Here is a 14,451-nt window from a genome sequence, read left to right on the forward strand (position 1 = left end):
TGTTACAGGCACTGCGGGGGGTGCCACAGACACTGCCAAAAGGTGTAGGTACAGCACTGTGTGGTGTTCTCTGCAACAGCTGACTGACTGCATCAGCAATCTGTTGCAGCTTTGTGTCGTGGTCATCTAACCGAGCATCCCGAGCTGCCACGGAGGTTTTGAAGTTTGACATCTCCTCTGGGTCCATTGTGTGGCTAAGTCTTCTGTAACGAAGGACTGCTATGGAGGGGAACCCAGGTGCAGAGAGAGAGAGAGAGAGAGAGAGAGATTGTCAGGGATAGGCTGGGGTCAATGCCAGAAAACCGTAATATTCAGGAGGATCCGTCAGAGATCAGGCGAACAGGTTGGTAGAGAGAATCCAGGAATTGGGTGTCAGGCAACAAGTAGAGGTCATAAACAGGTAAACAAAGAAACAGGGATCACTTAGAATTGCTACTGGAGAGGAGACAAGACTTAGCATTGACTAGGAGTTACAGAGGGGTTTAAATGTGTAGCAGAGGGGAGCAGAGGGCAGTGAAGGAGAGTGCTGGTCCAATGGGAGTTGAGTATGATAGAGGAAAAGCACATGGTGCCGAGGAATGTTAAGTGGCTGATTGCTGGGGAATGTGAGAGCTAGTATTCTGGTGATGATGACCTCTGGTGCTGACCTTGGGAACTGCAGGATGTGTGGGATGAAACAGTGACATTAACAGTATTAATCATACAGTGCATCCAGAAAGTATTCACAGCGCTTCACTTGTTCCACATTTTGTTATGTTACAGCCTTATTCCAAAATGGATTAAATTAATTATTTTCCTCAAAATTCTACAAACAATACCCCCATAATGACAATGTGAAAGAAGTTTGTTTGAAATCGTTGAAAAAAAAAAAAAAAAGCGCATGTACATAAGTATTCACAGCCTTTGCTATGACACTCAAAATTGAGCTCAGGTGCATCCTGTTTCCACTGATCATCCTTGAGATGTTTCTACAACTTGATTGGAGTCCACCTGTGGTAAATTCAGTTGATTGGACATGATTTGGAAAGGCACACACCTGTCTATATAAGGTCCCACAGTTAACAGTGCATGTTAGAGCACAAACCAAGCCATGAAGTCCAAGGAATTGTTGTAGACCGCCGAGACAGGATTGTATCGAGGCACAGATCTGGGGAAGGGTACAGAAAAAATTCTGCAGCATTGAAGGTCCCAATGAGCACAGTGGCCTCCATCATCCGTAAATGGAAGAAGTTTGGAACCATCAGGACTCTTCCTAGAGCTGGCCGCCCGGCCAAACTGAGCGATCGGGGGAGAAGGGCCTTAGTCAGGGAGGTGACCAAGAACCCGATGGTCACTCTGACAGAGCTCCAGTGCCTCTCTGTGGAGAGAGGAGAACCTTCCAGAAGAACAACCATCTCTGCAGCACTCCACCAATCAGGCCTATATGGTAGAGTGGCCAGACGGAAGCCACTCCTCAGTAAAAGGCACATGAAGGACTCTCGGACCATGAGAAACAAAATTCTCTTGTCTGATGAAACAAAGATTGAGCTCTTTGGCCTGAATGGCAAGCGTCATGTCTGGAGGAAACCAGGCACCGCTCATCACCTGGCCAATACCATCCCTACAGTGAAGCATGGTGGCACCATCATGCTGTGGGGATGTTTTTCAGTGGCAGTAAGTGGGAGACTAGTCAGGATGGAGGGAAAGATGAATGCAGCAATGTACAGAGACATCCTTGATGAAAACCTGCTCCAGAGCGCTCTGGACCTCAGACTGGGGAGAAGGTTAATCTTCAAACAGGACAACGACCCTAAGCACACAGCCAAGATAACAAAGGAGTGGCTACAGGACAACTCTGTGAATGTCCTTGAGTGGCCCAGCCAGAGCCCAGACTTGAACCCGATTGAACATCTCTGGAGAGATCTGAAAATGGCTGTGCACCAACGCTACCCATCCATCCTGATGGAGCTTGAGAGGTCCTGCAAAGAAGAATGGGAGAAACTGCCCAACAATAAGTGTGCCAAGCTTAAAGCATCATGCTCAAAAAGACTTGAGGCTGTAATTGGTGCCAAAGGTGCTTCAACAAAGTATTGAGCAAAGGCTTTGAATACTTCTGTACAGATTTGCAAAGATTTGAAACAAACTTCTTTCACATTGTCATTATGGGGTATTGTTTGTAGAATTTTGAGGAAAATAATGAATTTAATCCATTTTGGACTAAGGCTGTAACATAACAAAATGTGGAAAAAGTGAAGCGCTGTGAATACTTTCCGGAGTATATATCCTTAATTGACCGCATTTTGGGAGTGCAATATTTCAAGGTAAAGTAAGTTGCTGATCAACATTTCATGGTTAGCAATGGTGTATTTTATGTTAATGGTAATGCACAAAACTGCTTTTTCTTATTATTATTATGCTCTCTATGTTGGTCTGTTGTGCACCTTTAGGTACTTTACATCATGTTGTAATCCTACCTTTAAAACGCTTGCTTATTCACGGCTTGCTAGCTTCATCAGTGACATGAAAAACCATGCAGTTAAGATCAGTAAAACAAATGGATTCCTTGATGGAAGTGTCCTGAGTATTATTCTTGTGTATGTAAACCAGACAATAAGGCATTTTCCTGAAAAAAAACTCATGAGAGCTGTACATAGAGCTAAGGTACAGAGTAAGGTTAAAACACACAAGTGAACTCTGCCATAGATGCCACCAACATTGAAAATACATTAACTTTGTACACTGTACAGGGTGGTGCACTTCAGGCAATATTGCAAGGATAGGTAGTCAATACTGATTCATTTTTAGCTTCACCAACATATGTAGTCACCTCCAGTGGTGTAGTGGTAGAATACAAATGGAGTGGGTACTGCATGCACTGTTTGTATATGAATTGTTACATTAATAAGTGGTCTTATTACTTATTCTCATATTATTTCAGACAACTACATCGAGCAAGTAAATGTTTTAAATACATTCATAATTTTAAATATTTAGAATTGGGAAAGTGATTGAAAAAGTGGTGCCGCTCCACTACACCCCTGTATCAGAGGTGGAGTTCCGCCAGCATTACTTCCCTGGTCACCTCTGTAACAAACGCATCATCCCTTATCTCTCTAAAATAAAATCTGGACTGTACTGACTGAACCGTTACCTTTGACAGAGAAAGTACCTATGCAATATTTTCTTGTCAGATTGTAGTTTTGAAGAATGGAGACTGCTATAGCATTTGCACTGTTCCTCTTTCAAGGATTTTGGCAAGTAGGAGACGTCTTCACCAGGTTAGTACACTACTGATCGAAGCAGAGGTATTTAAAGCAGTTTACATCCATACTGCCATATTTAAACCTTGAGATAATTTAAAAGACGTTTGCATTGTATTAACCAATATCAACTTTACCTCATCTTACAAACTTATTTAATGTAGCCTGCTACGTTTATTAATGTTATAAATAATAGTATATTTTACTTTAAATCCAATAGGTAGGCTAACAAATGTTGCTTTATATTGGTTCAATACAGTTACAGCAAAAACAGAATGGCCGCCACAATACCACTAACTTTATGACCTACACGATAATGTAATAAACATTTCTTAAGATGTAATTGATACATTGCAATAAATTGCAATAAATTGTTAGTATTAAGTTTTATTTTTATGTTTTTTTTATTATTATTATTATTATTAGCAATATAATTACGCTGTATCCGTATTTGATTAGTCTGCTCTACAGTAAGTGGTCCATGCTAAAAGACGTCGTGCGCAGACTCCAGACTACAAGCACACATTATATATGTAACACACACTGATGTGAAACATTAACTATAAGGCGTCTTCGTTCGGATTACAGTGGATAAATAACGGTGTTGCTTTTTGATTGACAACAACAATCAGCACCACATTATCAGATCGTGTAGGGTACTGGCTTTCAATTAAATGAATGGTACAATCAGGCACTGTTCAATACCGACAACTGACTGCAGACATCATAAAACCCAATCGGATCCGTTTAAGATACATCATTTTTAATGGGAAAACAGAGATAAAACTACGGTTGATAGTGGTCTTTCCTTAGCTTGTGGAGCATTTCTCGTATTTTCTCTCCGTTTGAAAACCACTGCTCTATACAATTGTAATCGTTACCACGCTTTAATGCATCATTAGCAGTCAGGATTGATAGAGTAATCTGGCATACAGCAAAATAAACGCTTACTGGCCACAATGGGAAGCTATATGTCATGTTAATGAGAGCTCGTTGCAGTTTTCTGATGTCTATTTCATTAAAGATAAAGCAGATGCATCTGTGTTCATTCAGCCATCTTTATTCTTTTTCACTGAAATCTGACCCCGATCCCCCTCCCCACCAAATTTCAGCATATCAACATACAGTATATTACACTCGTTTAACTAAATTAACCTCAGTGGTTACATGTAGCACTTTCTCTGTGCTGTAGGCTTATAGCAATAGAAGGCTCAGATTTTAGAACTGAAATTGCTCTTTTATTTCGTGAACTGCTGACCTTATGGGATATGTATAAATATTTTAGAAGGCTGGCGTGGTAAAAGTATGACATTTCTGAAATTGTCTTTGGGGTTCACAAACGTTTTCTTGCCATTTTGGAACAAAGTGCTAGCACTGAGTGTGGGGATGCAAGAGCAATTCCATTTATATGTATTGGTTAAAAAAAGACATCATGGAATATTAATCAGAACAGGACAGATATCGATTAAATTCTACAGGAACATTTGATAGTTAAATTGATTAGAACTTCAGATATTATTGCAGGAGTTTATATATATATATTCCCTTTTATATAGTGCTGAGATTTAGTGTTTGTACAGTTTTAAGATAAATAATTAGTAAATCCACTATTGTTATTAGGGTGAGACCATTCATTCTAATGCATCACTGAAGCTTGGGAAGATAAATCCCATGCTCTTGTAATTTGTAGTTCACTAACTCTTTTTCACTAACAGTTGTGAATGAGAAATGTTGCATAATGAAAAGCAACAATAGCTCCTTTCAGTTATGGACAGAAAATAATACTTTAAAGGGATAGTCTAACGATTTCTATAATCATGGTTTTATGCATCTTTATGTGTTGTTATGGTGTATAATTCATACCCCCTTTAAGAAGAAAATGCTATCCAATTATTAGTTGATGATTTAAACGCACACATAAAGGAGAAGCAATGGCCATTCTGGATACAATTAGCTATGGAAATTAAATTTAAGGACAATCGAGAAATTCAAGATTTATTTAAAATTGGACACCGATACTACTTTGATGTTCAAAAATAAAATTAATTTGGTTTTGGGAATTGGTAGCGATCAAGGCCATAAATATAAATACCTACTTCAAAATAAGCCAATTAGACCGGTGATGTGTGTACACAAAAATACACAAATCACTGATAAATCCATGTGGTCATCCTGTAGTTGCAAGAACAGGCTCTTTGACAAAAACGTTTTCAATATTTAAAGACTTTCATATTAAACCATGTGTTGTATCTCTAGCAGAATATCTTAATGATACTACTGATGTGATAAATAAATTAGAACATCTTGAGAATATTCAACGGGATAATATATTCGTATCGTTAGATGTAATTAGTCTGTATACTAATATACCTCAAGATAAAGGACTACAAGCATTGAAGTAAAATAAAAGGCATGATACTATACTTAACAATTTTACAAATTTGACTGTTTGAATTGGCTACTTTAGTTTTACAGAAAAATATATTTTTTATTTTATAAAAAATATTATTTACAAATTCAAGGTACTGCTATGACATCAGTGCAGAAAATTGTACTCCAGTGCATCCTAGTGCAAACCTGGTGCAAACCCGGAGCAAACCTGTGAAGCCTGGTGTAGCTCGATACCGGTGTAGCCTGACACCCAATACATACCAGTGCTAGGTGTTTTGCAGTGCTCCCTAGTGCTATAGAAACAGGACAGAAGTATGTTTTGGTAATGTTTTTATTTATTCCTTTGTTTTATCATGGTTACAGTTTCTCAATCTCATCAGCCAGAGTCTTCTGAGACTGAACATTATTTAATTTCAGTTTAGATCCTTTCAACATAGACTCGTAAACACTGATGTGCAGATACTCTTTGTCTTCAACATGCACCTGGATTATTGGAAGAGAAACAAATGTGTGAGGAACAAATTGCTGTACAATCTACACTGTATACATGGGAATATCATCATATGGGTTTCAACCTTAAGAATCCTCTATCCCCATATATTCACATTAACAATGTGTGTTGACCTCAAATATTTAACAGCACCTTAAAAAGTTTCTTATACAGTTTCTATAATTGGGTTGTGTCTGCGTGTCATTTACAGGATCTTCTCCACGGGGAGTCTTATTGTTGGTGTTCCTCCACCTGTTGCTGAAGTTTTTGTTTTGAAGTTTATTTATTAACAGGGTAGGCCTACATATAAACCACATCAACTGCTATAGAAGTCCATTAGCTATGTATTAGGATTACAGCTTCTTATATAACATTAAGATATAACTAAACCAATCTGCATTGATAAAGATGTATTTTTTCAATATTTTATTGACACCTGGCATTTTTCCTCATGCTGCAATACTGAGGACTCTGATCAATATCAGTGACAAACAATTGTGTTTGCATACAAGACTGAATTAATAAATATATAATATGTCCAGATATTGGACCTTCATAACTAAATACTGCCCTAGAATTGGTCTCATTCTATGGTTTGCTAGGTGAAGGAAACAAATCTGTGTTTAAAAACTGGTTCAGTAAGCAGATTTTATATCAGTTTTAATTTGTTTTGCGAAGTGTCATGTCCTCAACATCAACTTCCCCAGTTCACCACCAGAGGTCACGTCACTGTTTCCTGAAGTTTATTTTTGTTACCCCTGGCTTTTCTGCTCATCTGCACCAGTGATCTCTGCTACCTGGTCAATGAGCACACCTGCCCTCTGTTGCCCTAGCTCATTAGTGCTGTGTACATATATATATTTGTTTCTCCTACTCATTGCAAATGAATTATGTTGTTAAATTAGTTGCCTTAATGAAGTAGTTTGTTCCATTCACTGTCTGTGTTCGGTATTTAACTGCTTTGAACATGTGGAAATTCTTCTGGACTCTTTTTTTCACATCTGCCTTAACCTGGAACAGAAGAGATTTGATTGATAGGGTCATTTTAATTAGCTTGCTCTCTCTGGGAATCTGACAATATAATTAACTAATTCTTATTGGAGTTGCCATGGTTAACTTAATGTATTCTTCTTAGAAGTAATAATGTAATTATTTTGTCCATTTCACAAATTATTGGATAAATAAGACAGTTAAGCAGTTGATTTGGTGAGAGAACATCATCCAATTAAACTATATACTGTGCAGTAAGTGCTTTAATTTACTGTACATGTAAAAATAGATTGTTCAAGGACAAGAAATAAGTTTCTGTTCTCTGAAGCTATAACACCTATTCTCAGTGTGCTAACAAGAGCTGCAGTTTAAACTCACCTCATCACAGATTTTCTGCTCCTTAGGAGTGGCATTGTGAGTTTCACTCAGACCTCCTGGCATACCCGACATTGTGATTCAGTGGAGTGGGTTCACTAGTGCTTCAGGAGAAAAATATTTGCAATCTCATATGCAGAATGCAAGTACAGACTTTTCCTATGCCCTTATAGAAGAGAAAACCAGACTCCACCTGTATTGGCCCGCCCTCTTTAACCAACAAGTTATTAACAAACAAACACACAATATAGATGGATCAAGTGATAGGTGCTACTGTATGTATATTCTGAAGGACACAGCAGAAGTTCAGGTGTTACATTTACAGTTACATTTGTGATATAGATCTGTGTTTTTAAAGCAAGAATAATATGTGTTAAAACAATAAATATGACAAATAAGGAAATAAATATCTTAATATGCATAACATATAATCATCAATATATCATATAACAAGTCTGAAACGAAGATGGTGTATTTCATGGGGTATTTTAAGCCTGATACTGTACAATTTTTTTTTATTCAAACACATGTATCACTTTTAAAATAATGAATAGTTTTATTTTAATTATACACAATCATCTTAAAGACACGTATTTGTACCACTGACACAGATTCACAATAAACTGCCATTTACTCCAATCTTTCACTTCAATGTGTAATTACTTTTTGTTGACATTACTCTTATTAGGACTGAACAAGTAGATGTATGTTCAGATGTTAATTGCAACTAATAGTCTAAGAAAAACTATCCTTACCTTGATTGTTTTGTCTTCAGTGATTCCTGCTGTCTCAGTCTGCTTCTATTTTAATTAATGTTGTGATATTTATAGAAAATCTCATCTGTACTAACACTCCTCTATCACACTGTAAAACTATGAGTCACCAGGAGTAAGGGCGTCTGCTAAGACATTAATTAATGCAATACCATTGTAGAGTAAAATTAAACCTACACCTCCTACTGGTTTCATGCCAAACCACCAACAAAAACAATTCTTTTTTGAAGTTGATCTTTCAGTCTTGTTAAATGTTGCATGTGAAAAAAGGAGAAAACATTTTACTTCCTCAAGTTGCGCAAGAGGAAGTTTCATTGAGATGCAAGCAAATTGATTGGGTTTCGACTTTTTTGGGGATGTTGCCAACACCAGCAAAGGGAGTGGAAAGTTACTGCAGCAGAAGCAAAAGCTTGATATTATTCGATTTTTGCAATAATAAATGTAACGAGAAAGGGCATGTGTCTGCTTGTGTCTGTTTTTGCCAACTTTCACAGATATTTTGAAATATGTTTTTTTTTTGATGAAGCTAAATTATTGTTTTGCATGTGATTTAGTATGTTGTTTTCTTTAATATAAAGTAAATGTGTGTTAAAGTTTTAGCATTTTGTATGTAGAACTTTCTTCAGTCAACTGCACCACAGAGAAGAAATCTGGCATCCAGCCTAGAATGAGAGGACAGTTAAGATATAGAATTTGTTTTATATAAAGTGTTGTTTTGACCACTGACCACTGAGTGTTCTTTCTGCACTGTGTGATACAGAGAGGTGCGGTCCCTGTGCACAGTTAATTCAACTATATCGTTATCTGGAACTTGGCTCAATTGACTGGTTATTGACTACTCCTCCTTGGATCTTCAGGGTTTCAGGGGGAATATTTTTATCCCACCTTCACCAGCAATTCAATTTAGTAAGAAATTGTGATTATCACAGCCAGTCACTCCTCATGTTCATTGCTCTTGTTCCATTATTTTTCCTGTTTCTTTCGGACTATCCTCATCCAATGATTGAATAATATTCCCTGGCTAACCACTCACTCATTACACCTGCATCTGATCCATCCATTCATATACCCATGTTTATACATCCCTTTGTTTCCCACAGAAGATGTGAAGTGTTGTTATTATACTATTGCGATTTTGAGTATTATAACCAAGTTCTCTATTGTTGATCTTTCGTGTTTTTGACCCCTGCCTCCCTTTTCATCTTGTCTTCTGGATTTACTCTTATACTGAGTTCACCTGATCACCTGACCTAATGCCTGTGACCGCAACCATCCTTTTGCCTTGCCTACGATATACTGTTTGCCATTTTACTGACCTCTATGCCCATTTGACCTCCCTTTCCCCACCGCACTTGGGTCCTCAGCAACTCTGTCTGTCCCTGTTCAGCCAAGCCAAGGTATAAACTCCTCACTCAGACAAACCAGTAATATTCATTGACAGGGACTGACTAAGCTCCAAAAACACAGTATCTCTCAGCTTGAGATGGATTGTGAATTAGAGCTCCATTATTTCTGATTGAAGCCCTAACATCTCTTCAAGCTGATTTCCATGTGGGTCAGTGGCTCTGAGGAACCACAGCTGACCTGAGCCCAGTCCACAGCAGCACCATCAGCAATATTCACTCAGTCCAGCAGCACAGCTTCCTGTGTGCCCAGTGTCCACACCTGGAGAGGAGCCCAATACAACACAGACTCTTCTGGGGAACAAATGATACTGGGATACAAATGACAGGCTCTTTCTGATAATCCACAGATATGTTATCCTGTTATCAGTGTCCTAGGAAATTAGGGTTTGAGTTCAGATAGACACTACTGGGAGGTGGAGGTAGGGGAAATGAAATATCATCAAAATGCAGACATTTTTCTAATGAACCAAAAATGTTGGCATGTACCCTTTCACACACAAAATAGAGAATATCGGCAAGAGGGCTGTAGTCTTGGGATGCAATCGAAGCCTGTGGATTCGGGACAGGAGACATGGACCAATGTTTGGGACGTGTTTGTAAAAGTTAAATAATTTCCCTGTTTCTTTCCATTGTGTTTACTGGGCTGTTGGTTCTAACTAGGGCACCAGTTCAGTTCAAACTCAGGACCAAGGATTTAGAAACAACAAATAATTAGGAGGGAAACAAAATTATATGTCAATCTAGGTGCGTTTTTGTGCTATGACCAGGTCATCAGGTTGTATGATTGTGTGTATTTGCAGTGTGGTTAGTGGACCCAGCGGTCACAGATCATTTCAACCAGTGAACCCAGTATGACACTCAGTTCTCAGTTCATGGTCTCATAATGAGAGACATTATGAGATAGAGTGGGGTCTTGTCATATACTGCAACTAAGTTAAATCAACTAAAATAAATCAGAAAGAAAAACTTGACATAACATACCAAAATTCTGGGTGTGCAGATCTGCAATTGATTAATTACTCAAAACAACTGATTTTATTTTTCATTTTTTAAAGCTTGACATTATTGCTTTAAAATAAAATAACTGGAAATAAACTACCGTTAGTGTACACTGTAATGGAGTCTAACACGTTTTCCTGTATAAATATAAATTTTGCATGATTTATTGTAATTCAACTTCTGTCATACACCAATCAGCCATAACATTATGACCACCTGCCTAATATTGTGTAGGTCCCCCTTTTGCCATCAAAACAGCCCTGACCCGTCGAGGCATGGACTCCACTAGACCTCTGAAGGTGTGCTGTGGTATCTGGCACCAAAATGTTAGCAGCAGATCCTTTAAGTCCTGTAAGTTGCGAGGTGGGGCCTCCATGGATCGGACTTGTTTGTCCAGCACATCCCACAGATGCTCGATTGAGGATTGAGATCTGGGGAATTTGGAGGCCAAGTCAACACTTTGAACTCGTGATTCATCAGACCAGGCCACCTTCTTCCATTGCTCCGTGGTCCAGTTCTGATGCTCACATGCCCATTGTAGGTGCTTTCAGCAGTGGACAGGGGTCAGCATGGGCACCCTGACTGGTCTGCTGCTACGCAGCCCCATATGCAACAAACTGCGACACACTGTGTGATCTGACACCTTTCTATCAGAACCAGCATTCACTTTTCCAGCAATTTGAGCTACAGTAGCTACAGTAGCTCGTCTGCTTCTAACACATCAACTTTGAGGACAAAATGTTCACTTGCTGCCTAATATATCCCATCCACTGACAGGTGCCATGATAATGAGATTATCAGTGTTATTCACTTCACCTGTCAGTGGTCATAATGTTATGCTGATCGGTGTATGTGTGACAATAGTTAGCATTACATACATCACCGACCTGTTGGTTCATCAATAACACTGAGAATTGCTGCAACTATATTATTTCTGCCATTTTCAATGACCCAGTCAATTTTTTGCGTCACAGTCATGGTCACAAATTCTCAGTCGAAAATGGGAAAATGCAGCCCTGTTCTGATTAATTATGCCATCTAGTTGATGTACTGTGTCGCAACAACGCAAGGACATGACGCATCATGTGCCGGCATTTTCATTGCTACTCCATTCACACAGACATGTTGCCACCAATATGTAACATTTTGACTAGTCCTGGGATTAACTGTACTCATTTTTGGCTTAATTTTTAGTAAGATGCCACTTTCTTTGAAATGTACAGGTTTGTAGTTTGCTATTAGCAGGTGGGTCAAAGTTTTGATTTAATCTGGTCCTAGGTCCGGAGGTGGAGAATTCCTGGTGTCGAGATACTGGCATAGACCCTTTTACACAGAACTTGCCGGCAACAAAATGCCATCAAAAGGCAGCATAAGTTTCTGTGTGAATGGGGCTTAAGTGGGATTTAGGAGTCGCCAGAGAGTCCATCAGCAGAAAGGGGAAAACTACACTGAACCCCAAGATTAGTTACTGGGCTGTGATTCTGATGAATGGGAATGAGTACAAGGCCTGTGCTGGCCCTGCTGACCTCCTCCACTTGAGCTTGTAAACCCGGAAGGTTATGAGAGGTCTCCTTTTACAATGTGGAGGCCAGGTTTCATATCTACACTTTCAATGACACCTTCACTGAGAAACTCTATCCATACTTCAGCCCCTACCTCAATCAGAAGGGTAGAAATGCATCTCCACTAATCTCTCCTGTCTGTCCCATAGACTGAAGGAGGCAGATTATGTGAGGTAGTGGAAGCCAGTGACAGTAATGACAATGATATTCTGATCATTGCTCCCCAGCCCCAGAGGGAGACAGAGATGGGGACGCAGACCCACACTCATTCTCAGCAATGAGCTAAAAAAAATCCACTCTTTACTCAGATTTGACAAATTGCTTCCTTTACCTGTCTGTTACCCTCATCAGAACTGCAGAGGTGTTTCTCCTCTTCCTATGGCTGCCTCCTGAGCAGGGCTGACTGGGCTGTGTAGTAAAGGGATCCTCATTCATTTTACTATATGAATTAGAAACAAACTTTATGCTCTTGTTTAGCAGTTTCAGAATTTTAGTCACGTGTTCTATTATAATATAAATGCATCCCCTTCTGTAACAGGACTGTTCTGCTGTGCAGTCAGGCTTTATTGAGCCCCTATAAAGAGGCTATAGTGAGTGAGGTGTAGTTATAATCAGTTATAATCAGTACTTAATTTGTCATTAGGTGAATGTCTACTGGATTTTAATGTTTTGTTTTTAATTACTAATCTAAAGGGGAAATATTATGGACTCTTCTAAGAAGGGAGGAGCCAGGTGTTGGGTTATATAAAGCTAACTAGAGGGGCCACCGGGGGGAGTTGATGTTAATCTTGCAGAGGAATAGGAGCTCTGCTAGAGAGGCTTAAGGTTGGAGAGTGTCCTGTATTATATTGTTTTGCATCTTTTGTTTATTTGTAATTAGCATGTTACAGTCTTCTGTTTATTTATTAGGTTTATTGTTTTATTTTTGTTCATCTTCATTCTTATTGTTGCCTTATTTTTGTAATTCACTCACAAGCCCTAACACTGTTCCAGGTGATTTTCCAATGAGCAATACATTACATTTTGTACTTTGTACATTTTCAACGATCCCTACACATTACCAAAATTGCTGCAGGGTCCTCTACTAAAACTGTTGTGATGAAGCAGAGCAGACAAGAGCAACCCAGTTGCGGAGTAATGGGAGTCCGGTTCAATGGAAAAGGCTCGGGTCAACACCGACAAACAACAACATCAAGGATGAGGCGGGGTCGATGAGGCAAGCAGGGGATCAACGATAAAGTGAACAGGCAGGTAGGGATAATCCAGGAATCGGTGGTCAGGGTACATGTGGAGGTTGTAAGCAGGCAATCAATAGCAATAGGGAATACTTACAAATGCAGCTTGAAAGATGCTGGGGCTTTGCTGTGTGAATGAGAGCTGAGGGAGATGAGAGAGAGTGCACTGGGGTTTGAGGAATGTGGATTGACATGGTTAAAACTCTGGTGATGACCTCTGGTGGCAAGTTGGAGAAGTGTGGGAGAAAACCAAGACAACTGTCACATTAGGAACACTGATCAACTGCCAATCCAGTCTGAACTGTCACAGAGTAGTATATCAGTTGATCAGAGTAGGTCTTTGTCAGGCACAGCAGTTAGACATTAGTGTTTGTCTTGGAAATTCTGACCATTGTGGGAGCCGACTCCATCCTCCAGCAGTGACGGGCACATTCTTCAAGTCTGTACTACTGTGAAGTACTGTTGCATTTTTTGATGCTATTATTACTTTTAGTATACTAGTATTAGTATTATTAGTAGTAGCAGCAGTAGTATTAATCAGATAATTAATAAGCCAGAATAAGTACAGATACAAATAAAACCAGAAACAATAGAGGTGCTGCCCACTTTGATGCGATTGGGCATCCCATCAGAGCAAATAAATGTTTTTTTAATAAGAATGATCAATGCTTTTCTGAAGACACAGCAAAGATGTGGCAAAAGGTTCTCTAGTCAGACGAGACCAAAATTTAATTTTATGGCCTAAATGCAAAGCCAAAGCTGCTCATCTCCCTGAGAACACCATCCCCATTGTAAAGCATGGTGGTGGCAGCATCATGTTAAGGGGGGACTGGGAAACTTCTCAGGATTGAGGGCAAGAGTGATGGAGCCAAATTTAGTTAACTCCTAGAGGGAAACCTGCTTCAGTTTGCAAGAGACATTGGAGTGGGGTGGAGATTCACCCTTCAACAAGACAATGATCATAAACACTCAGGATTGGGGTTGGTGGGGC

General features: G+C 39.2%; 1 long non-coding RNA gene across 1 annotated transcript; it reads right to left on the reverse strand.

Annotated features, from left to right (window-relative positions):
- Positions 1-5,943: 5,943 nt before the first annotated feature.
- Positions 5,944-8,474, reverse strand: LOC136767953 (uncharacterized). Its single transcript, XR_010821898.1, has 3 exons — positions 8,241-8,474; positions 7,489-7,589; positions 5,944-6,113 (listed from the first exon to the last, which is right to left on the reverse strand). It is a non-coding gene; the product is annotated as an uncharacterized LOC136767953 (long non-coding RNA).
- Between the last annotated feature and the right edge of the window lie 5,977 nt (positions 8,475-14,451).

This window comes from Amia ocellicauda, chromosome 14, assembly GCF_036373705.1.
Source record: "Amia ocellicauda isolate fAmiCal2 chromosome 14, fAmiCal2.hap1, whole genome shotgun sequence".
Taxonomy (NCBI): domain Eukaryota; kingdom Metazoa; phylum Chordata; class Actinopteri; order Amiiformes; family Amiidae; genus Amia; species Amia ocellicauda.